A 23,745-nucleotide genomic window follows, 5' to 3' on the forward strand; every position below is an offset into this window, starting at 1 on the left:
TTTTTCTTTAGTTTAACAATAACCAGCTACATCTCTTTCCAAAATGTATCCTAATCCTTGTAACAGTTCATAAAATTCCAACCATGTTAAATTGTTAACCAATTTTCAGTCTCTAATATACTTACAATTCATAAATAAATATGTAATTTTCATTTTATTGGAGATAAAGTAAGATGACCACTAAAGAAGTGATATATTTTGTATTAAATGCTTAGTGATGTCTCATGACTGAGATCCATCTGGATCTCACATTTGAAATTTTTTATTTCAAAACTAGTTGTCAACCTGGGGATTCAATTGCTGCTACTCTGCCCATTTTTCCACAATATAAACTTTATCATAGGACTACACTCAGGGGACCATTATTTTGATAAATATTACTAAATGTGCTCCAGGGGCACAGAGGTGGGAGTGACTCATTCCGTACTGGGAGCAGTTTCACAGGAAAGTGACATGTAAAACATGAAGATACTGAACATGTAGATTCAATATTAGAAAATGTAGAAAAATTAATCTATTTCAGCTTTGGAACTAGTAAAACCTGGAAACAAAATCCTTGCTGAGGATATTACTCTCTTTCTCAGGAATAAGGTATAAAATTCAAAGCATGTTGTCTTTTCAGAACTTTTTTTTTCCTGGAACACTCTTTCCCCAGATATCCACATGGCCCATTCTCACCCATCCTACAAGTCTCTCTATATATGTCACATTATGAGCAAGCCCTTTCCTGATGTAAAACAGTAAACTATCCCTACCCCACCCCCATCACTACTCTATTCCCCTTATTCCTTTTAATAGTTTTGTCATAGTTCTTATTACTCCTTGTAATTCTATATTTTCACTTTTAATTTCTTTGTTGTCTGCTTTTCCCCCTAGAATGCAAGCCTCACAAGGGCCGTAACTTCATCCAATTTTTCCCACTGTTGTATTCCCAGTCCCTACAATGGTGCTTGACACACAGTAGTTGTCCCATAAACATGTGTTGAATGAATGAATGAATGAAGCACTTAATATTGTGCCTGGTACATAATAAGTGTTCATTCAAATGACTGACAACTTTTTATCATCATCATCATCATCATCACAAGCTTTATTATTACTCTAAAACACAAAATACTTCCAAGCACCTCAACTATGGGCACCTATGAAAATCAAATGAAAATAGAGAAAATTCTTTTGACACTCAAAATAAGGAACTCTATCTATCTAAGACCACACATTGGGTGAGTTAGAATTAATTTGGAACTACACCTGTAGGTTAAATAAATCATCCCAAATATGTAATTTGTTCTTGATAAATGTGTTTTAATTCATTTCAGTTATTTCATTTAATTTCAGTAATCTGATATTTTATTGAATAAATTCCCTGGAGTTACAGACTTAAACTTGATATTTTTAGAAATGAATAGGAGTCTAGAGAGAGTACAATATTGGAAAATTATGAAAGATAAAAAAATATGTTGCTAATACCCAAAAGAAAGTTAGAGCATTAACATGAAATGAGACAGATTAATTTGGATGAAAATATGGAAGATGCTCCAATTTCAAATCATGCTTTTATCTTCATGTAAATCATTGCTTTTAAAGCAGCATCTCATCCTTCCAAAATTTTGCTGACTTACACTATGCAGAACTTATACAAAAAGTAATTTAATAAACTTATGTGAACATCTAAAATAATGCTAATAAAATATAATAAGCACTTAACACTTGTTATGGACTTATATTTATTAGGCAATGGGAAAAATAATCAAGACACAGTCACACTCTCAAAAGGCTCATATACATGTAAACAAATAAGTGTAATGTACTATGATAAGTGCTATATTACTATAATTTCAAAACTTTAAATTTCATGGACAAGTATAATTTTAAATAAAAAGATGGATTTTAATAAAAAGCACTGTTGTCAACCTGCCTCCTAACATCATCATTGCATAAAGTAAATGCTGTTATATCAATAGTATTAAAAAAACATAATCTTTATGTAAAATATTTTACCATTTAATAGCTTGAGCTTCAAGAAAAACTCATTTCTCTGTCCTTACTTTTCAATAAATTAAAATTTCAGCACAGACCTACACAACATTGCTTTCAGCAACACTGCTATAATAGAAGTGCTACAGGCATGCAAAAGAGGAAGTGATTTACTCTGTGATGGCAGCAGCTTCACATGAGGGAGGCATTTGAATCACCAATCAAGATAAGGAATAAAGGAGATATAGCAGGTTTGGGGGTAAGGCAATAAGGGACAGAGCCAACACTATGAAGGATGACAGGGCAAGAAGCAAAAGACAAGGAGCACTAGTCACTTAGAGAAGTAAAGTGGAGAGCCAGTTATTAAGAGTAAAAGGAGAAAACACCACGTTCTAGGATATGAAACACTGGCAATGCAACATTATATGTAGCCTTAAAAATCACTAGACTTCTTAACACTCCAATTCTCTGTTTGTAACTTCAAGAGGTTTTCCTAGCAAGCTTAAGACACCCAGACTCAGGAAAATGGAGGGCAGATAGGAAGGGGTGAGAAAGCCCCCGCGATGTCACATGGTAAACACTGGCTGAAAGCACGCATCCCATGCTAAGGACACACCAACCATTTCAGTCCAGCTTTCCTCCACTTAGTGGGTGGAGCCATTCGCTCCATGAAATAGTCATGTCCGTATACAGTTTTAATTGAACTGAATCAAGAAAAGCCTGAACCGAAATTCAAGAAGAAATTCTATATATTTACAAAACCATTTCACAATAAATATGTACCTCAGATATAACAATTCCAAATTTTGAATAACCTAAATATCTAACAATAAAAAATACTTTATACAACAATAGATCATAATGTAAAATTATGTTGTCAAATACTTCCCTGAATACAAAAATAGTTAAAATACAATATCAAGTAGAAAGGATGCAGGACTATTTTATGCATTATATATTCATATAATATATACATTATATATGTATATTTATTTTTACACATGAGGACAAACACACACAGAGAGACACACGCTACACAAAAACTGTTAGGAAAATATCAGATTCTTATAAACTGTTATGTGTTATTGATTGGGAGCTATAGGCTTTTAAAAATGTCTTTTTAAATTTTTCTATATTTTCTAAAGCTTCTAATGAATATGCATAGCTTTTACAATATGAAAATGACATAGTATTTCTGAAACACTGACAATATGTAAGTCTTCTGATATGTAAATGGTTAATTCTAACCATCTAGAGAACACAGTAGTTCAAAATGTCCACAGAGATGAGCTTTTGTTAATTACAATCAATATGTCCTCAGCAATTGTCTTGCTTTTTGGCCACTGCTTACTGTGCCTTTGTCCACTAAAAGGCTATCTTTATCAGCTGACAAAAAAAAAAATCTGAGGAAAGAGGAGTCATTAAAATTATCCTTCCCCTCAAGATTCAATATTGTGAACATGACTATACTACCCAATGCAATTCTTATCAAATTACCGAGAACATTTTTTACAGAATTAGAACAAAAAATGTTTAAATTTGTATGGAAACACAACATACCCCGAATAGCAAAAGCAATCTTAAGAAGGAAAAACGTAGCTGGAAGAATCAGGCTCCCTGACTTCAGACTATACTACAAAGCTATGGTAATCAAGACAGTATGGTACTGGCACAAAAACAGAAATATAGATCAATGGAACAGGATAGAAAGCCCAGAGATAAACCCATGCACCTATGGTCAACTAATCTATCTATGACAAAGGATGCAAGGATATACAATGGAGAAAAGACAGTCTCTTCAATAAGTGGTTCAGGGAAAACTGGACAGCTACATGTAAAAGAATGAAGTTAGAACACTCCCTAACACCATATACAAAAATAAACTCAAAATGGATTAAAGACCTAAATGTAAGGCCAGATACTATAAAACTCTTAGAGGAAAACATAGGCAGAACACTCTTTGACATAAATTACAGCAAGATCTTTTTTGACCCACCTCCCAGAGTTACGAAAATAAAAACAAAAATAAACAATTGGGACCTAATGAAACTTCAAAGCTTTTGCACAGCAAAGGAAACCATAAACAAGATGAAAAGAAAACCCTCAGAATGGGAGAAAATATTTGCAAATGAAGCAACTGACAAAGGATTAATCTCCAAAATATACAAGCAGCTCATGCAGCTCAATATCAAAAAAACAAACAACCCAATCCAAAAATGGGCAGAAGACCTAAACAGACATTTCTCCAAAGAAGATATCCAGATTGCCAACAAACACATGAAAGGATGCTCAATATCACTAATCATTAGAGAAATGCAAATCAAAGCCACCCACAATGAGGTATCGCCTCACACCAGTCAGATGGCCATTACCAAAAAATCTACAAATGATAAATGCTGGAGAGGGTGTGGAAAAAATGGAGCCCTCTTGCACTGTTGGTGGGAATGTAAATTGATACAGCCACTATGGAGAATGGTATGGAGGTTCCTTAAAGAACTAAAAATAGAACTACCATATGACCCAGCAATCCCACTCCCAGAGAAAAACATACATGCACTCCAATGTTCATCGCAGTACTATTTACCATAGCCAGGACATGGAAGCAACCTAAGTGTCCATTGACAGATGAATGGATAAAGAAGATGTGGTATATATATGCAATGTAATATTACTCAGCCATAAAAAAGAATGAAATTGTGCAATTTGCAGAGATGTAGATGGACCTAGAGACTGTCATACAGAGTCAAGTAAGTCAGAAAGAGAAAAACAAATATCACATAATATCGCTTATATGTGGAATCTAGAAAAATGATACAGATGAACTTATTTGCAAAGCAGAAATAGAGACACAGATGTAGAGAACAAACGTATGGATACCAAGGGGGGAAGAGGAGGGGGGATGAATTGGTAGATTGGGATTGACATATATACACTACTATGTATAAAATAGATTACTAATGAGAACCTAGTGTATAGCACAGGGAACTCTACTCAGTGCTCTGTGGTGACCTAAATGGGAAGGAAATCCAAAATGAACCATTTGTAGTTATTAAAACTTAACATCAATTATGCTATTTATGATATACATAAATTATTCTATTTATGATATACATTGTGCCCAGTTAAAAAAGAACACCAGTAATCATTTCTTATTTGTAATTATCAGCATTAAGAATTAATTCTATTCTAAATCTTTTTATGTAGAGTTTTACATATCACATAAAGACAAGCAAAAATTACCACTATTTGTGAAGAGGCATGCAATCAAAGATAATAAACTGTTATTATGATACCACTATGCTCTGTATGCTTTGTTCTTCTCCAACTTAGGCTAATCTTTCATTAATAGGAGGTGCCCTTGCAAATTTTAGGGTAGTATGTCTTAAACTGGGGGCAGATTGAAAGATGATGCACAGATATATAGAGAGATAGATATGAGGTGAGATGTGAAATAAGAGCAAGAATGAGCACCCATGAGAGAAAGAGAATGGATCCACCAATATTTGAAACTTATATTTTCATAAAATCCAAAAGGTATCATCTACCCTCAATATTTCTCTCATTCTTCCTGTCTCCCACACTAGTCCAATCTGACTATTTTTGAGAAAGTGCCTTGCTACTGAATGAGAGAGAAAAGGAAAGGGATAACCATACTTGAGGAAAAAATTAGTTACTACACTCACCATGTTGGATAATAATCTCACTTTCCTTTTTTCTCTCAATACAAACACTGTTATAAAATATAAGTGAAAACTCATAGCAATATCATTAGATAGTAAAATTGTAAAAATAGGTACAATCTTATAAAATCTCAACTACGTAAAAAAAAATCTGGAAAGGCAGAGCACTGCACAGTAAAAGGTGAGGAAAGACCTTGTGAAATTATTTTGTGTTGAAGAGGGGAGATTGTAATCTCCTAGAATTTATTTCAGGGGCAAACAAGCCCTCTAGAACCTGAAGTCTATGAAGAGAAAAATATTTTTTAAAGAATCTGTACTCATTTTCACAGTATAAGTTGAGACATATTTGTAATTTTTCTTTGTTTTTAACAACACACCTTCTTTCCTATAATATAGAGGCTGATGCCAAAGCACATTCTGAAGCACAACACATTGAAATGAATGTTTCACCTCATTGTGAAGAAGGCTGCTGATTTTTAGTAACTAGCCTCACAGTTGGATTAATTGAGAACAACTGCTGATGAGAACAAGCAAGACAACAAATTATGAATAAATAATATTTTCTCCATCGTTTGGCATTTTACTCCCAGTGGTCCATTAGCTTAAAAAACAAGAGACTCAGCACTTAAAAGATTTGTGCTCAGTTTGCTCATAAATGTTGTTTCACTTTGCTTTACTGCTATTTATGATTACCTCATTAGATTTTACATGTTCTAGAGCACTTGCAGAAAATATGCAGTGATAGGTTTCTATTGACGAATCTGTGCTACTGAACACTTAAATGATTTAGCGTATACTCCTTGTTTTAGGTGGCTACCACGCTTTACACACTGCTGCAAAATCAGATTCTCTTATGTTCTTTGGCTTTTGCTTTTAACTCTGGTAACAGAATAGATGCCACTCTAAGACTGAGGAAAATATTTAAGTATAAGTGATCACACTCCATCAATAAAGCTAACCCTTACATAATGTGCCTGCATTTTAAGTGTATACATTAGTTGCAAAAAAAAAAAAAAAAAGGAATAAAAACTTGAAGGAGGGAAAATATATCACATGTAAGTCTCTTTTTTTTTTTTTTTTTTTTTTTTTTTTGCGGTATGCAGGCCTCTCACTGCTGTGGTCTCTCCCGTTGCGGAGCACAGGCTCCGGACGCACAGGCTCAGCAGCCATGGCTCACAGGCCCAGCCACTCCACGGCATGTGGGATTTTCCCAGACTGGGGCACGAACCCGTGTCCTCTGCATCGGCAGGCGGACTCTCAACCACTGCGCCACCAGGGAAGCCCGTAAGTCTCATTTTTTTTCTTTGTTTTTGTCTTTCCTGCGGAACCCATTCCAATGCCAGGGCACAGGTAAGGAGAACTCCTCAGGTTTAGTGAGGTTATTATTGTTTATCATTATTAAGTCTAGAAAGGATTTCAATCCATATATTTTCAGATATTTGAAGAAGCAGATTATTCTGAATTGTTAAATGCCTACATAATTGGATGGTTATCTAATCCAGTGTGACTAAAACATGCACAACTCTTCACTTAGAATTTTTATTTAACAAGAATTATATACTTTTGTCTCTTAAATTTTTGAGTGCTAATAGTAATTATTTTAAGCAACATTTCTGAAATTGTAATACTCTAGGAGTCTACTTATCACTAGAGATGCTTTGACCTATAATTAAGTAGCTACAAATTACAGGACACCTCCCTCAATATTTTTGTTGTTTTATTACATCATTTCTTTTCTGTGGTATTTATTTTTCCATGCTTTCAATCTACAATAGTTTAAATCCCTTCTTGGTCAAATAAACTATATCCAGAACAGACATGCTTCTCCCAGGGTGTGAGATGTACTTAATTCCAACTCAATGGTCCATTATTCTGTTATCTTTAAAAATGGACCAAGAATACAAGTTTTATTCTTGGACCAGTTAATATAACAGACATTTATTTCTCATCTCTTCCTTTCTCTACAGTATCGTAATTTGATAGCAAAGGTGAGAACACTACAGCCTCTTCAGTGTCTTCAGTTCCTAACACACTGTGTGAGAGTGAATGAATAATATGCAGGGCTTTGATGATACATGTGTAGCCAACCTGATTCAGCAGGCAAGTATGATAAAAGTCAGCAGGACTTCATTCACATCCCATGTGCAAATGCCAGGAAGACAGCTCTCATGCAAAAGGCCTTCACCAGCCCTCAGCAGGAAGTCACTAGACACCAAAGAAGTTTTCTATCTGGATTTATCATAGTGGCTTTATGTTATTTCCACATACATGTTTTGGAATTTCTTTTCTAGATGTTTGAGATGTTGCACTTTTTCCAGTGGTCCTGCTCTTTCTCAGACTAGATCTTCTCTGTGGCTTTGACTTTTTCTTTCCCTAATTTGGATTTACCTATGGCCATCTGCCTGTCTGTCTCCAGCCCTAGCTGAGCTCCACTCATAGTTTAACTCTTGAGAGACACCTGCTGTGCCATAAATAGCTCTGAACAGGGTGTCAATGCAGGGTTGCAGTCTTCTTTTTCACAAATTGTATGATCTTAAATAATTTAACTTTTAAAAGTATCATTTGCTCATTTACCACTCTACAGATTTATTAATATTGACATCACTATGTATTTGATAAATATATGCAGATGCGTAAATAATATCCCCATATATATGTCTTAAAGTAGCAGAAACTCAAAGAATCCAAATCTGAAATCATCATCAACTTTCCCATACTTCCTACTACCTCCAAAAAAATTAACTTTATTTGATGCTAAAAGTGATGAGAAGATTTCTGGAGAAGATGGGATTTGATACTAGTCTTTTAAGTTATTCCTTTCTTCAAAAGTTCTTAGACAAAATATCTAAATAATAGTACATTTATTAAAAGTTTGATATATACCATGCACTGTTGCAAGTGATTTACATATATCATCTTGTTTAAGTCCTACTAAACAAGAAAGATGTTTTGAGGAACTGAAATAAATGCAATGTGCATAGAGAATAGAAGGTAAGAAGGAAGATGACATGAAGTAAGACCCACAAGCAAGTAGGGCTTGAGAACATTCTGAATTTTGTATTTAATGTTTAAAATTTTCATCTTTATCTCAAGAGAAACAGGAAGCATTGGTATCCTTTAAGGGGCCTAGTATAATTATTCAACCCTCAGTGATGAGAATTGATTGAAGGGGCCAAAATAGGATGTAAAGAAACCAGAAAAAAAGACTATAGCTCAAATATAGCTAAACCATGGAACGTTCTCCTACTACTCTGGCATAAGTTTCTCTCTTTCACTTATGAGGTTGTATTACAATTATAATAACATGGGCACAGTTTTTTTAAATTTTAAACATAGTCTTTTTGCTCAAGTGAAAGTAAGACAAAATCAGAATATAGAATGGAGCTAAAACTATGAACTCCAACTGAACATTGAGTCTTGTTACATGAAGAAAAAATTAGATGAAATATTTCAAACAGTCTTTAAATAGGGTAAAACTTTTTCCTTGCATTTAACCAAAATTATTAGGATGACTATTTCTGAGTTGTTCAGAAGTTTTAAAAAATATATGGAAAGAACCATATATAATCCACAAATTTTAATACTATGTACATATTAAGAAGCATGAGATGGTACTGAAATATTTTCCAGCAAACTTCTAACTCTCAGAAGATGAAAAATAAGAGAAGCAATTTACTTTTAAGTACTTAAAAGAAAGTTTATCTTTGTATTCCTTAAATGTTTTAGGCACTTTTGTCATGCAACTGAAGTAGCATGACGAGTGTTAGATGAGTGCTGTCACACTAATAAAAAATGCTCAGCTTCTGCTACCAAGCACTAGATATTGTCCATGGGTATGCCAGCAGGTAAACTCATTGAATATCATGAAACAAAGACAAAAATATAGTCATTGTCACATTAGGAAGAAACTCTTTGTTTTCAATTTAAAAAATTATATAAACTCTTATAGAAATACCTGACAGCATCATCATTGGACAATGCTTCTCACCAGTATGCTGAGTCATGGAGAATCTTGGGGTGACTCCTATCTAAGAGGACAGGTTATAAACAAAGCTCTTGGGTATTCCTATCACAGGAAATGGAACAAGACAGAATCTAAGGAAAAGACCTAAACAAAATGGAGTTAAGCAATCTACTTGAGAAGGAGTTAAAGGTAATGAACATAAAGAAGTTCACTTAACTTGAGAGAAGAAGGGATAAACACAGTGAGAATTTCAACAGTTAGATAATATAAAGAAGAATCACATAGAGCTGAAAAATATAATAATGAAAAAATTTAAAAATATACTAGAAGGAATCAACAGTAGATTAGATGATACAGAAGAATGGATCAGCAAACTGGAAGACAGAGTATGAAAATCACCCAAGGTGAACAAAGAAAGAAAAAAGAATTTTTAAAAATGAGAATAGTTTGAAAGATCCCTGGGACAATAACAAACAGACTAACATTTGCATTATAGGGGTCCCAGAAGAAGAGAAAGAGAAAGGGGCAGATAACTTATTTAAAGAAATAATAGCTGAAAACTTCCCTAACCAGGGAAAAGAAATAGACTTCTAGGTCCAGGAAGCAAAGAGGGTCCCAGGAAATTATAGCCATTATCTTGTAATAACTTTTAATTGAGTATAACCTTCAAAAATACTGAATCACTAAGCTGTACACCTGAAACTAATATAATATTGTAAATCAACTATACTTCAATTTAAAAAATAATAAAATACTTAGGAATAAATCTAACCAAGGAGGTCAAAGACCTATACTTGGAAAAGTATAAGACACTGATGAAAGAAACTGAAGATGACACAAGCAAATGGAAAGTTATGCCATGCTCATGGATTGGAAGAAATAATATTGTTAAAATGACCATACTACCCAAGGCAATCTACAGAATGCAATCCCTGTCAAAATACCAATATAATTTTTCACAGAATTAGAACAAATAGTTCTAAAGGTTGTATAGAAACACAAAAGACCCCAAATACCAGAGCAATATTGAGAAAGAAGAAAGCTGGAGTTATTATGCTCCCTGATTTCAAACTATACTACAAAGCCACAGTAATCAAAACAGTATGGTACTGGAACAAAACAGATGTATAAATTGATGGAACAGAATAGAGAGGCCAGAAATTAACTCACACTTATATAGTCAATTAATCTAAAACAAAGGAGGCAAGAATATACAGTAGGGAAAAGACAACTTCTTTAATAAGTGGTGTTGGGAAAACTGGACAGCTACATGAAAAAGAATCAGACTAGATTATTTTCTCACACCAAATACAAAAAGAGACTGAAAATGGTTTAAAGACTTCAATTAAGACCTGAAACCATAAAACTACAAGAAAACATAGGCAGTATGCTCTTTGACATAAGTCCTAGCAATATTTTTTTGGATCTGTCTCCTCAAGCAAGGGCAACAAAAGAAAATTAAACAAATAGGACTATATCAAACTAAGAAGCTTTTGCACAGGCCAAGGAAACTATCAGTATAGGGAACCTACTGAATGAGAGAACATATTTGCAAACAATATATCCAATAAGGTGTTAATATCTAAAATATACAAGGAGCTCATACAACTCAACTTCAAAAAACAAATGACCCTATGAAAAATGGGCAGAGAAACTGAATAGACATTATACCAGACAAGGCATACATATGCTCAACAGACCAATGAAAAGATGCTCAACATTACTAATCAAGAAGGAAATGGAAGTCAAAACCACAATCAGTATAACCTCACACCTCTCAGAATGGCTATAATCAAAAATACAACAAATAACCCATGTTGGCGAGGACGTAGAGTAAAGCAAACCCTGGTATACTATTGGTGGGATTGTAAATTGGTACAGCTACTATGGAAATCTGCATGGGGGTTCCTCAAAAAATTAAAAATAAGACTACCATATCACGTAATTATTTCACTTCTGGAAATTTACACCAAGAAAACAAAAACACAAATTGGAAAATACATATGCACACCAATGTTCACTACATTATTTATAATAGCCAATATATAGAAGCAAACTAAGTGTCCATTGATAGATGAGTAGATAAAGAAGATGTTGTGTACATAGATAGATAGATAGATAGATACACATACACACACACACACACACACACACTCTACTCAACCAAAAAAAACCCAAAACAAAACAGAAATCTTAACTATTTGCAACAACACTAATGGATGTAGAGGGTATTTTGCTAAGTTAAATAAGTGAGACAGGAAAAGACAAATATGGTATGATCTCACATATAAGTGGAATCTAAAAAATAAAAAAACAAATAAACAAAACAAAATGAAAACAGACTCATGGATACAGAGAAGAAACGGGTGGTTACCAGAGGGAAGGGCATTGAAGGGTGAAATGGGAGAAGGGATTAAGATGTACAAATGTCCAGTTAAAAAATAATAAGGCATGGGGATGTAATATACAGCATAAGTAATATGGTTAATAATATTGTAATAACTTTATATGAAGACAGATTCTTACTAGATTTATCATGGTCATTATATACGCAAATGTTAAATCACTATGTAGTACACCTGAAACTATCATCATACTATATATCAACTATATTTCAATTTAAAAAAAAGCAGAGGATGTTGATTACAACATTGTTTGCATTTATAAAGATTTGAAAAATAATAAATGGACAATGGGATTATAATTGTTTTTTGTAGGCCAGAATTCCAAACAACAGTGAAATGCAATAATGAATCAAAAAAAGATAACTATACATTGTCAACACGAACAAATCTAAAACACATAAATGATAAACACAGAAAAGGAGCTATACTCATTAACATTAAAAAGCATATATAATTCATAGATATACCTATAGCATAAAGGGTGGATTGAAAATAAACAATGTGAGGGTTTGATGAGAGATCTGAAAATGGAATTTGAAGACTGTACCTGGATCATCAGTCGTGATGTACCACAAACTGAATAATCTGATCATCCTCTGGGACACAGTCCTATTTTAAACTCTATTAATTCTAATTAGTAAATGCCATAGACTAAATTTTTGTGTCCTCCTACCTGAAAATTTGTATCTTGAAACCTAATCCCCAGTGGTATGTTATTTGGAGGTGGGGCATTTGAAAGGTACTTAGGTCATGTGGGTGGAGGATTCATGGATGAGATTAGTGTCCTTATAAAAGAGATCACAGATAGCTCCCGTACCCTTTTGCCATGTGAGGACACAGAAAAAAGACAGCCATCTATGAACCATAAAGCAGGCCCTCACCAAACACTGAACCTGGCCACACCTTGATTTTGGACTTGCAGCCTTCAGAACCATGAGAAATAAATTTCTGTTGTTAATAAGCCACCCAGTATGTCTGTGGTGTTTTGCTATAGCAACCCAAATGGATTAAGACTATAAAGGACTCCAATTTTAGGATGTTTAATTTTCCAATGGCAAGGCATGTATATTAGCCATATTATAAAGACTCAGATTTGTTTACCAGTCCACTACGTTTTTGTAATTGTAGAATAAAGGTTATCTATAAAGACTCACAAGAGTCCAGACCTTTTTGTTTCACTCTATTTCATTATAAAAATGGACAACGTATAAAATTATGGTTCAGGTTCTCAAATTCCAATACCAAAGACAGAGTAATATTGCTTATAGAAAGCAATGAAAAACGACTATTTTAAGTGGACAGATATGCATTTTTGTATGGCTCTAAAATGCTATAACCAAGACTATAAATCCTGTGGAAATCTACTTTACTAGCCTACCTTTACAGCAGGATAAACAGAATCTTAGTTGTCAAGTATCACCAAATCCAGTTTTGTTAGAAGAAAATGAAATAGAAAAATTCAAGTTGGATTGAAAATGAGTGTTGAACTATTTATCCACCCTTCCAAGATGTGAATCGCCTTCAGGGCAGTTGGGACATTAGGGGCATTAGGAGCTTAATTAAAATTACATTCCTGACTAAGCATGGTATTTATATTTATTCACACATACATTCAGTCAAGGAGATTTAAAACATACTAACAAAACCATTTAAATCTCACCAGATCATTTAAAATTCAATATCAGTTATTTAAATTAAGTTCCCCTAATACTAAACTCCATGGCAAATCATTATTTGTAATTGGATCAAAGATATATTTTTATAGTAAATAAAATAATCATATAAATTTTACAAGAATAATAGTTAACTTTTATTGAGTATCCACTAGCTACTTAAGTTAATTCTCACAACAATTCTATAAAGTAGGTTATTTTCATCCCCATTTTACAAGGATAAATGTTGAGATTTGTGACTTCATCAGTATTCTCCACTCCACCAAAATAAAAGTCAGAATCTGGCCCTCTATGTGCAAAGTGTACTCTTTTTTCTCTTCTGTGCTGCCTCCATTGTATAACCCTAAGTAATCTTCTAAAATCAGTGTAGAATTTATTGAGTCTGATGAGGTAATATGACAGACAGGAAATTTGAGTCCAAAATGACTGATTCAGGACCACACAGGTTTGCAGTTCTTGGAATAGAATGCCCATTAAATTTGGGATTATACTTACTCTATTAAAAAGTAAGAATTTCAAATATATGCTCTTGAAAACAATGTATATTTCATGACGCTATGTACTAGGTGAATCACAAACTGAGAAAACTGGTTAACACTTTTCAGAACACACAGCAAGATGGGCCACGGGTAAATTTTATTCACTTTTGACCTATTACTTGGAGAAATAAATGTTTTCCATTTAAAAATGCTGTTTTAAAATGTAAGCTTATTAAATAATTGTGTTGATGTTGTTCTTTGACGATTCATAGAAAAACAACTTTAAACTTTAGTCTTTCATATCAATTTTCTACTTGCGTGAAGATAGTTAGCATGGGGGTTAAGAGCCAGGATTCTGGAATTAGTTACTAGAGTTCTGATACCATTAATCCATTTCTATCTGATGTTACTTAACTACACTATGCCCCAGTTCCTTGACCAGAAAATGGTGGTCATAAAAGTATTTATACAGTTGTGATGTAGTTTAAATAAGTTATCTAAGACTATAACTTTAACACCCTTCCATCATTTGGTAAGGAGTCATCCAGAAAAGTAGTATGATCCAGGCACATGAAAAAGGCCACAGTCCCGTAGGTCTGGATAAATTGAAGAAGAAAAAGAGTCTTTCAACATGCAGAATCATGCAAGGTGGCAGTGGGCATAGGAACCTCTTTGAAAGTTTCTCTAAGTCCATTAGTCAGTTAAAGTCATCTGACCTTATTCATGAGAAGATACCTGTAGAAGTCAGAGAGTTTTGTGGGTCTGCACAAGCATTTCAAGAACTGTTGCAGGGTCCAGAGAAGATTAGGTATGGGTCTGAGCCATTTGTCTCAGTTAGAACTACTGAATAAGAAGAAACAATTAAATGTGTTCTCTTGAAAAAATAGTTGAAAGGGGAGTGACCAAGATGGCAAAGTAGGAAGACCCTGAGCTCACCCCTGTTTGTGGGTACAACAAAATTACAATTAATTTACAAAGCAACTATCAATGAAAACAACCTGAAGACCAGCAGAAAAGATTTTCTATAACTAAACACATAAAGAAGGAATCACAAGGAAATGGGTAGGAGGGGCAAAGACACAGTATAATTAAGCCCCACACACCCCAGGAAGGCAACCAACTAACAGGAGGATAGTCACACTTGCATTGGTGGCCCCTAGGAGTGAGAGGTCCAAGGCCAACACTGGGATCCCCAGCCCGGGGGTCCTACACTGGGAAGATGAGCCTCCAGATGTCTGGCTTTGAAGGCCAGTGGGGTTGTATGTGGGAGAGCTAGAGGACTGTAGGAAACAGAGATTGTGCTCTGTCTCATACAAAATCTCACAGGCTCCAAGACCCAGTGCAGAGGTAGTAATTTGAAAGGAGTCTGGGTTCAGACCCATTTGCTGATCTTGGAGAAGGCTCCCAGAAAGTCAGGAGGCCACTGGGAAATAAATGCTGGTGGCAGCCATTTTGGGGAGCTCATTCCACCACGAGGACAGTGGTGCTGGCTGGTGCCATTTTGGATTTCTTCCTCCAGATTATCAGTGTTAGGACCCATCCCTGCCCACCATCTGGTCAGCACCAGCCCTGAGACCCACAGGTCAAGTAGCCAGTTATGTAGTACCTAGCCCTGTCTACCAGCTGATATTATTAGTAATACCTTAGCAATATTTTGGGGGTTCTGTCACCTCAGGCAAGGGCAACAAAGGTGAAAATAAACAAATGGGACCAAATCAAACAAAATGCTTTTGGAAACTATCATCAAAATAAAAAGGCCAAGGAAACTATCATCAAAATAAAAAGGCCACCTACTGAAGGGGAAAAAATATTTGCAAATAACAAATCCAAAGTATACAAAGAACTCATACAACTCAACACCAAGAAAACCAACAACTCTATTTAAAAAATTGGGCAAAGGCCCTCAATAATCATATTTCCAAAGAAGACATACAGATGGCCAACAGACACATGAAAAGATGCACAACATCACTAATCATCAGGAAAATGGTGATCAAAACCATAATGAGTATTACCTCATACATGTCAGAATGGCTCTAATTAAAAAGACACAAATAACAAGTGTTGGTGAGGACCTGGTAAAAAGGGAACGCTGGTGCACCGATGGTGGGAATGTAAATTGGTGTAGCCACTATGGAAAACAGTATAGAGCTTCCTCAAAATATTAAAAATAGAACTACCATAAGATGCAGCAATTCCATTTCTGTATATTTTTCCAAATAAAACTAAAACAATAATTTGAAAATATACATGCATCCCTATGTTCATTGCAGCATTATTCACAATAGCCAAGGTATGGAAGCAACCTAAGTGCCCACAGATAGATGAATGGATAAAGAAGTGGTATGTACATACAATGGTATATTAGCCATAAAAATAATGAAATCTTGCCATTTGCAATACCATGGATGGACCTAGAAAGTATTATGCTAAATGATTAAGTCAGATGGAGAAAAAGAAATACTATGTGATCTCAATTATATATGGAATATAAAAAACAAAATAAATGAACAAACATGAGAAAAGAAATAGAGTCACAGAAAGAACAAACAGGTGGTTGCCACAGGGGATGGGTTTGGGGGATAATTGAAATAGGTGAGAGAGATTAAAGGTACACATTATCAGTTATAAAATAAATGACATGGGGATGAAATGCACAGTGTGGGGAATATAGTCAATAATAATGTAATATCTTTACATGCTGACAGATGGTATCTAGACTTACTGCGGTGATCATTTTGTAATATATAGAAATATCAAATCACTATGTTGTGTACCAGAAACTAACATAGTGTTGAAGATCAATTATACTTCCAAACACAAACGAATAAACAAACAAACTCATAGAAAAAGAGGCCAAAGGCAGGGGACTGGGGAGAGGGGGAATTGGATGAAGATGGTCATTAAAAAACTTTTTTGTTTAAATAGTGATCTAAATCACCTATAACAGTGCCTGTCTCATAGTTAGTGCTCAAGAAATGTAATGTGTTTGGTATCTAGCACATTATTCTTAAACATAAATTTAAAATCTGTTTTACTTTCCAAATTTTTTCAGAAGAATATAAAGTATCCAAAATATTCATACACATGTACATATGTGGATAAACAGATCAGAAATCAATAATTAACATTAGGGATTTAATTAAAAATACTCTTAAAAATTACAAACATTTTATCTTTTAGGTTGCAAAACATAATTAGTATTAAATAGAATAGACAGTAATTTTTTAAAAATTTGAATATTTTTGTATAGAACATTATGGTGAATTTTCTTGACTTTTCATGACAATGCACTGCTTATCTTGATTCTAATGAGAATCTAATGAGAATTTTAGTTTAGGATAAAAGTTGGATTGGGCTCAGTCTTATTAGGGACCATTTGGAAGATAATTCCTCAATTACTATTATTTAATTACAGTACTTTGTTACTTCTATAGGATAAATTAAAATACACATTTCATATTAATCACAATGCTTTTGATGGTAAACTTAATTCCCAGGCAATTTACAAGAACATATAATTACTACATGCTTGGGATGTCAAGAGATTTTACTGTATGTTAAATATAATATTCTGATGGAAATAAAAACAAAATCTTCCTAACACAAACTTTCACAGAAACATTTCCTTCCATTTTTTTTTAAAGATGAAAATGTTTAAGATTCTATTACATGTAAATGACAGACAAGAACTATGGTATAAAAATGCCACCACAATCACACATGCATAAAAATAACCTCCAAAAATGATTTATCAGCTCCTGTGGTAATTTACTGTTTCTTTTATATGAAACCTTTTCTTTCTCTACATAATCAAACCAATTCAAGGATAGTTACTAATCACCTATATTGTACAAGAGATTATGTTTATTCTGTGAAAATAAGGCATATTTTACTCTTAATGAGCTTGGATTTCACGATATCAGCCCATCAAAAATAAAACATCATTATAATAGAAGCTAGCAGTTCTAGAGCAATTACTATGTGCCAAACATTGTTCTAAGTGCTTTAGATGTAGAAACTCATGCACTACCATAATCCTATGAGATAGAAACTATTTTTATGTTCCTAATGAGAATACTGAGGCATCAGGTGTTTAAATAACTTCCCAAGGACATACAGCTAGAAAACATTGATAAAAGTGAATGATCGTGGGCTTCCCTGGTGGTGCAGTGGTTGAGAGTCTGCCTGCCGATGCAGGGGACACGGGTTCGTTCCCCGGTCCAGGAAGATCCCACATGCCATGGAATGGCTGGGCCCGTGAGCCATGGACGCTGAGCCTGTGCGTCCAAGTGAATGATCGTGAATCAGTGAAGAGGGTATGGATAATTTTGTGTGGGAAATAACAAAATTGCTCCACAGAACTGAGAAAACTGTTGACCCAGATATTGAAGGTTTGAGTAGGATGGAAGGGGGTAACCGTAGGAGGACATTCCAGAAACTAACTCAGATCCTGCTGATCCCTCAAGGCTTTTCTTAAGATCTGCTCATTCAGAAAGCCCTCTTGGAGTGATCTAGCCCACCTCTGAACACATTCTGTTCTCATTTATGAACAAATATTTACTGAGCACCTAAACTGGGGAATTCAAAGATGACAAATGGTCCTCAATCTTGATGAGCACACAGTATAGATTATGTAAAAATATTTAGCACCTATTAGAACAATGTCATGTTCTCTTTGCCATCATTTTCTTACACAGGTCTCTAGCTACCTTCCAGGCTTTCTGGTGATCAGACCACATCAGTACCCTTATATATGGTCTCTCTCTGCCTGCTCTCTCCTTGAGTCTAACATGAATAATGCACAAAATAGGGACTCACTTGGTTGATTTGGATGCATTTTCTTTTGTTTTCTTAGAACATCTTTTGAGACAGATGGCCAAGAAATGTTTCATAGGCTAGAATTTATATTTTTAAAAACTCTGGTAATATAAGTAAATAGGGAGAAACTATTCAGATGAAAGTACAAGTAATTGCTTTCAATTCTAAAGGCTGTCCGCATTATTTATTATTACCTAAAGAATAAATTCCCTGGACTCCTAAGCTATATGTTAGAAATTAGCTTCAAGCCTGTTCTTTGGATAAGAAGAAATATTATGGGCTACTTCCACCTATTTTTGTTAAATGGACCTTTGACTATTAGGTTCCTAATGATGCCTACATTCTTTCTCCATCATCAACCAGACCTACTTTGGTATATTTTTAGAAAAAAGGAAAAAGAAAAAAAAACCCAGATGCTTCAGCATGTTTTTCCAATGGAATAAAAAAAGAGTTCAGTCATTATTATTCTATTCACAACTGTTCCATTTTCTAGTGTAAAAGTACACAGAGAATGTTGTCCTAATTTTCAGTAGCCACAACTGCACATTTCCATTTATTTGAAAATCTTACATCTTAAAAAGTTGACATTGATTTATTTCCAAAAATCTTTAGCCTAACTGCCTTTCAGTCCTATGTAAATTATTTATCCACTGCTAACACCAGCTGCTTTACTGTCACAGCACTTGGACTAGACCTACTGCTATAAGTTGGATGTGTATGTTTTGATTGTATATGCTTGGATTCTTTTTGGTGGTTTACTGTATGTCCTGCAAGATCCTTCTCTTTTAATGCATTTCTTTTACCTACAAAGTCAAGGCCAGAAACTGTTTCAAAATACTGTAATTTTTAAAAGCATTTAATAATCATCATTTGATTAAAATATTTTAAAAATTAAAAAAGAATCAATCAATTAGTATTTCATAAACACTACTCTCCTCCTAAAGCTATGCTTGCAAATCCACATGGAAAAAAAATATATGCACACAAAATTATTATGCAACAGTATGGAATAGTGTGATTAAGTATAACTTACAATTAGGCAATAAGACAACACAAAATACAACAGTAGTGTGGTACAGTAGCATTACAGTAGTCAGAGGAAGGCATGATCAGTTCAAGCTGGAATCAGAGAAGGTTCCTGGGGTGTGGTGTGACTAAGATGAGCCTAAAAGGATAGATATGGACACTTGAAGGAAGAGAAATAATGTCCAAGGTAGGAGAAAAGATATTCAACCATATAAGCATTAATTCATTGTAAGGATTTCTATTACTGCTGTAACAAATTATCACATACTTAGTTTAAAACAACACAAAAATTTATTACCTCACAATTCTGAATGTCAGAAGTCCAACATGAAGCTCCCTAAGCTAAAATCAATTTGTGGGCAGGGTTGCCTTCTTCAGTGGAGCCTCTGGGGGGAGAATCTACTTCCAGGCCCACAAAGATTGGCAAAATTCAGGTCTGCACGTTAGGAGGAGTAGGTCCCGCTTCCTTGCTGGATTTGGCCAGGAGCAGTTCTCAGCTTCTAGCCTACCCTTGCTCCCCTTTATCTTTTTTTTTTTTTTTTTTCTTTGTGGTACGTGGGCCTCTCACTGTTGTGGCCTCTCCCGTTGTGGAGCACAGGCTCCGGACGCACAGGCTCAGCGGCCATGGCTCACGGGCCCAGCTGCTCCGCGACATGTGGGATCTTCCCGGACCGGGGCACGAACCCGTATCCCCTGCATCGGCAGGCGGACGCTCAACCACTGCGCCACCAGGGAAGCCCCTCCCCTTTATCTTTAAAGCCAGCAAAGAGTGGTCAAGTCCTTCTCATAACTCAGGTCACCTCCCTTCCCATCTGACTTCCTGCTCTCTGACTGGCTGTTCTGTCATCCTCATCTGCTATTAAGGGCCCAACAGATTATATTGGGCCTATCGGGATAATCCATGATAATCTCCCTATTTTAAGGTCAGCTGATTAGCAACCTAATTCCATCTGCAAAATTCCTTTTGCTGCATAGCAACACATTTACACTATAATAGCAGGTGGCAAAGATCATGAAGGTCAAAATCCTGGCTACTACATTCATTCAAAACAGTTTTATTGTGCCAGGAGCTCTAGTTTTAGTAGGGGGAGGATACAAAAATAAATGAAAACTCTCATTTTCAAACTCTCAAAAGACTCACAACCTTATGAGAGAGAGAAAAAAAATCACAAATAACTATGGGTTTGCTACTAAAATAAATACACATACAAGGTCTTTAAATTACACCACTGGGCACATAAATTAAGTCACAGAAAAGGGGAAGGGAATACTAAAAATACTCACTAGACAAGAGCAAAAAGAAAAACACATATAGGAGTTTAGTGGTTAAAAAGCTCTGGATAGGTTTCTCTGGAGGGTGATATGAGATTCCTGAAGGCTTTCAAAGTCCCAGAAAAGTAGGTTAGATGTATTAAGTCACATAGAAGAAACAGGAAGCCACTGCAGGTTCTTGAGAAGGAAAGTAATTTCTTATCAAAAAATTCTAAATGTGGAAATGGCTTAAGAAATGATAAAGAGCAGCCATACCAACTGGCCTTAATTTCTTACCAGAAATTGGTATAAGAGCCAGAATTAAAAACATCCAAGCCTTTCTTCTCTAGATGCAGCTATTATTCTTCCACAGCAAAATGTTATAAAAAGAACATTTAAAAAAATTTAAAAGAGCCCAGGAAGAGAATCATCAGTGAGATGATATTTTCAGGAATCTATACTACAGCAACATTCACAGAATTATGCACAATTATATAACTATTATAAATCTTCAAACTGACAGCAGATAATTAACTCCACATAACTGTAATCATCTCAGTTTAGGATCAAAGTACTCCATACACCAAGCAATATACTAGTTAGCATATTATTACTAAGGTCACTAAAACCTTAACTTCTAAATGTACACTATTTTCTCAATAAAGTTCTATAGATTTTATTTAGTGATTAAACATTATCTTAAATCATGTTTTTTAGATATATGCCTATAAAAGATTTAGAAAGAGGCTGTTAAAATGATCAAGATATGGGCCTCCCTGGTGGCGCAGTGGTTGAGAGTCCGCCTGCTGATGCAGGGGATACGGGTTCGTGCCCCGGTCTGGGAGGATCCCATATGCCACGGAGCGGCTGGGCCCGTGAGCCATGGCCGCTGAGCCTGTGCGTCCGGAGCCTGTGCTCCGCAACGGGAGAGGCCACAACAGTGAGAGGCCCGCGTACAGCAAAAAAAAAAAAAAAAAAAAAAAAAGATCAAGATAAGGGCTTCCCTGGTGGCGCAGTGGTTGAGAGTCCGCCTGCCGATGCAGGGGACACAGGTTCGTGCCCCGGTCCGGGAAGATCCCACATGCCGCGGAGCGGTTGGGCCCGTGAGCCATGGCCACTGAGCCTGCGCGTCCGGAGCCTGTGCTCCGCAACGGGAGAGGTCACAACAGTGAGAGGCCCGCGTATCGCAAAAAAAAAAAAAAAAAAAAAAAAGATCAAGATAATTAATAAATGATAACCTTATTAATCACAATCTAGGGGAAGAAACACGATAAATTACATGAAGGCAACAATAAACTTATACAATCCTGCTGCCTTTGTCCCCTTTAATTTGTTCCTTTATTTCATCTGCCATAATAAAATAAGTTATAGAATACTTAAGTTTTCTAAAGAAACTCTAGTTATTATCATTAGGATGGTTGAGCACTTGCTACCTGAGCAACTTCTTTTGCAGAAGCAAGTTCTTCAGTTTGCAAAAGACTCAAGTAACCAAAACATAAAAGCACACATGGGCCTCCCTGGTGGCGCAGTGGTTGAGAGTCCGCCTGCCGATGCAGGGGATACGGGTTCGTGCCCCGGTCTGGGAGGATCCCATATGCCGCGGAGCGGCTGGGCCCGTGAGCCATGGCCGCTGGGCCTGCGCATCCGGAGCCTGTGCTCCGCAACGGGAGAGGCCACAACAGTGAGAGGCCCGCATACCGCAAAAAAAAAAAAAAAAAAAAAAGCACACATGCCCAGCGTATTTTTCATGAAGTTCATTCAAGTGTTTGAAGCAGGGAGCATAAAAAAAGGCCTTTAAAATTTTTTCATGGCAGATCAAACAATGATCTAAGTAAATTTCATTCTCTATTCCCTGTCAACTCATATTGCCCTTCACGTTATTACATGCATGTTGAAAATAGTAGAGAGTATTTAATGTTTCAAATGGGAAAAAAAAATTAGGTTTGAATAAGTGAAACTTAAATTGTCATCTTCCTTCTAAATTCAATCCAACAATCCAGTAGGAATAACAGTAAGATTTCCTACAAAGTGTTTGACTATGTAACCTTAATGGAAAGAGGAAATGCAGATAAATTTCAAGTTAAAAACAAACACACACACACACACACACACACCCCAAAAAACACCTGATAAAAATGATGAGGCATTTGCTGTATCTCCTTTCTCCAGTCAAATTATTCTATCAATTATGGTTAGGTTAAGAAAAATTTTCAAAGAATTTTACTGTTAATATGTTCATCATTTTGCAGGCATCTAGAGAACATATAATAAAAGACTTTCAGTTACATTTATATGAGGATTATTGAAAATAAATGACTAAATCTTTTACTTTATAGTAATATTCATTGATCACACCACACTTCAGGTTGTTATAAAAATTTTGAGGGCATAAATAAAAAGTATTACCTGGGAAGAATAAAATGCTGTATTTGTAACTGGAATAAAGGTTTTCAAAGTGACTTTTAAAAG

At 35.2% G+C, this 23,745-nt stretch overlaps 1 protein-coding gene across 2 annotated transcripts in view; it reads right to left on the minus strand.

Moving 5' to 3' along the window:
• The window catches only part of CCSER1 (coiled-coil serine rich protein 1), a 1,217,611-nt gene that overhangs the window by 131,615 nt on the left and 1,062,251 nt on the right, over window positions 1-23,745 (minus strand). The gene's annotated exons all lie outside the window — the stretch shown is intronic.

This window comes from Mesoplodon mirus, assembly GCF_964341445.2.
Source record: "Mesoplodon mirus genome assembly, chromosome: 2".
NCBI classification, from domain to species: Eukaryota; Metazoa; Chordata; class Mammalia; order Artiodactyla; family Ziphiidae; genus Mesoplodon; species Mesoplodon mirus.